Here is a 3,422-nt window from a genome sequence, read left to right on the forward strand (position 1 = left end):
TTATTGATAATAAATGTGAATATTTAATGGACAAAACACTAACTCTCCAGACACTATATAAGGAAGAAAGATTATCATTAATTGTTAAGATAAGGTCCATGGAATCATGTGTTTCTGAGGAACATAAAAACTTCTATGATTCCATGAGAAATCTGGAGTCCCTTGCCAGAGAGGAGGTTCACTCCATAGAACAGACCCTAGGTGCTTGTTTGCAGGCCTTAGAAGAAACTCTCAGTAAACATGACAAGGGACCTAATAAGCTGGAAACTGTGGAATACCCTGGGAGAGAACATGGGTTGCATAGTGCAGGCATGAGAGTGTTTCCTGCTAGGGATTGACAAGAGAAAAGAACTTTCAAATTAATCCAGTCTATGGTTCCATCTTCTCATCTGGCTAAATGGTAGAAGTCAGTAATCCCAGAGAGGCGAGGGCACCGGAGTTTGAGGAATCCACGATGGTGTCAAAAGCTTCATGTGGGCTTCCTCATCACTTCCTGTCTCCATCCGAACTTTTGCCTGTCCCAGAGATGACCCAGTCTTGGGCAACAGGGTTTTGGGTTTGAGAATCCAGGAAAGGGAGTAAAGCCTCTGACTAGGAGCAAGAGGACCACCTATCTGTCCATCTGTCGGTCCACTGTTGGTCTTAGGTGTCAGGAAATCTGGCACGTGCTGATGAGTGTGAAGAGTTTTTTGCTGTTGCTTGAGATGGTAGAATCTCATGAACTGCTGGCCACAATCCTTGCATTTATGTGGTTGATATCTGGTGTGGATCCATCCATGTCGTCCAAGCTCATCAGAGCAGAAGAAAAACCATGTATAGCCCTCCCAGTCAAATACATAGGGCTTCTCACCTGTGTGTTTGTGTTGGTGACTCATGAGGTGAGAGTGCTTGGTATAAGCTTTAACACAGTTGTTGTATGAACAGAGGTAAGGCCTTGAAACTGGGGGAGGCTTCCTGGGTGCCTCTCCTGGAACACTGGGGTTCTCTGTCCCCTCTGGAGCCGGTGTGGGCTTTTCACGAATGAATGGTTATTCCAGGCATTTTGACTGGGTCTCAAATGAGTCCTGGGATTCTAAAGCTGTCAATGGCTGGAGCCCAGGTGGGGGTATCCCAGGGTGGTAGGGATTTAAGTGCAACATCTGATCCATAGAGGGGGACATGGCATGGGTCACAGTGGAAGGCATGCCTGGGACCAATAATATTCTGCAATTTAAAGAGCCCATGGTAGCAGGTACTACTGAGGAGACAGAATAAGGCATTGTTGTGGCACTACTGTGGGTTGTTGCTGGAGAATTTCTCTCCAGCTCCCGCCACCAAGTCCCGCCAGTCCCAGAACCCACTTATAAAATAAACACACAGACTCTTACATTATTTAAACTGCTTGGCCATTAGCTCAGGCCTGTTATTGTCTAGCTCTTACTCTTATATTTAGCCCATTTCTATTAATCTTTACTTTGCCACATGGCTCATGGCTTACTGGTACCTTACATCTTCCTTGTCCTGATGGCGGCTGGCTGTCTCTCTCTCAGCCTTCCACTTCCCAGAATTCTTTTCTTTGTCCCTCCTATACTTCCTGCCTAGCCAATGGCCAATCAGTGATTTATTTACTGACCAATCAGCAACACACTTGACATACAGACCATCCCACAGCAGTGGGCCATTACTGGGACTCCACTAGAAGCTGAGCCTGGCAGGCTACTGTGAGGCATCGGATTCTCTCTAAAGGCTATGTTCACTCCCAGAGTACCTGGACTCCTAATGGCATCATGTGGGATCCCGAGTCAATCATTCTCCCTGGTTGGTGGTTAGATGGTGTCTGATGATACATCTGGGAAGGTGGAGGAGTCAGTTGGGAGGTTCCAGGGACCAGCCTCAGCAGTTTCGGGTGCCCGAAGGATGGGATACCTGGAAGGCGCAGTAACGACTCAGAGACAGTGTTCGTGCAAGCTGACAGGTCACTTCGGGCTTCTGCAGTTGCTAAGTAGCTTCTGCTACAGCTTCTGCTTTTCCTTGGTAACTTGTCTTGTATTATCACGAGCAAGGGGAAACAGAAAGGAAAGGGGAAATCACCTAATACAAAGTGTTCTCATAATTCCAAAGGTTATTCTTACAAAATCCCCAATATACTCTTCATCATCTTTGATTAAACACAAAAACTATCCCAGACTTAATGCCAGAGCAAGCATGATCTATTTTTACTCTTTAATGGTTATACAATCTTCTGAGCATTTGACCCAGAGGCTAGCAACATGCAGTTTCACAAAAAAAGGTAAAAATAAGAACAGTAGTTAATGTTCCAGACAGTCATTTCCTTCCCACACAGCCTGCTCTGACCTCAAGACCTCCTCAGCTGCCTAAGTTCCTCCTCAGCCCTCTGCAAACACCAAGCCCCATGACTGGTGGGCCACAATGACTTCAGACAAGAGATCTGTCCTTGCAAGTCAGCAACTTTTGTCTTTCTTATCCCAACACTTCCAAGGAAGACCTGATCCAATTTTCAGAGCTTCCATGAAAGGAAGCTCACCTTTCTTGGTGATCTAGATCAGTCTAGGAACCCAAGAAAACTTGCAGCAATCATTCCAACTATTGCCACATTGTCTCCACACTCCTTCTGGAGGAATCAAAATATCAGGATTAAAGTTGCCATCTCCCTTTCTTGGTGGAGACCACTATTTTCCTCCTATTCTAGGTTCCCACACTTCTAGTTTGTCATCCCATCTATATGCCACTCCATCCACAGTCTTCAGCCAATACCCCTTTGGGTCTCAAGTCTTACACAATGCCCTTGGAATATTCCCAGAAACCGAATTATTCATCATGGCCAAATTGAATCCAGTGTGTTGATACACATCATACCATGCGCTATAGTTGACCACATATTCAGTACAGTTTATCCAAGCTTGGAAAGCTTCCCCAGGATGCAGGTTCTTTCCCATGATCTGCATAACTGCCATAACCCCAGCCTGGGTGATCATCTCTGTATAATTTCCTGTGAAATTTACTTCACTCCTTTCCTGTATCACAGAAATCACCATTGATCCAGGAACCCAGAACATGAAGATCAGATAGGAGAAAAAGATTAGCATCACAAGAAGTAGTTATATGGAGGAGACTGTGACATGTGCATGCCATAAAGCATGACCTTGGGACATGTAGGCATTTCTGCCTTGGTCCTCTAGAGGCATGCAAAGCAGAAGATCCGGAGGGGAATTTCCAGAGGGTTAGTGGTCCACAATCTTGGGTCCTTCATCTCCAGTTTCTGCTGGCAGCATGTCAGGCATCTTATATGCCATCCCTGGCAGGGAGTAGTACCTCCTACTATGCTCAGGGAGTGACATAATGAACTGTGACTCCCCTTCACCCTCATTCTGCCTGGATTCCTCAGCAGATAACATAAAAGGCCTTGACATCCTTGATAAATG

The 3,422-nt window shown here is 45.7% G+C and overlaps 1 pseudogene; it reads right to left on the reverse strand.

Moving 5' to 3' along the window:
* Positions 1-407: 407 nt before the first annotated feature.
* LOC131902482 (Krueppel-like factor 17) lies at positions 408-2,954 on the reverse strand (annotated as a pseudogene).
* Between the last annotated feature and the right edge of the window lie 468 nt (positions 2,955-3,422).

The sequence above is a fragment of the Peromyscus eremicus genome, chromosome 1 (genome assembly GCF_949786415.1).
Source record: "Peromyscus eremicus chromosome 1, PerEre_H2_v1, whole genome shotgun sequence".
Taxonomy (NCBI): Eukaryota; Metazoa; Chordata; class Mammalia; order Rodentia; family Cricetidae; genus Peromyscus; species Peromyscus eremicus.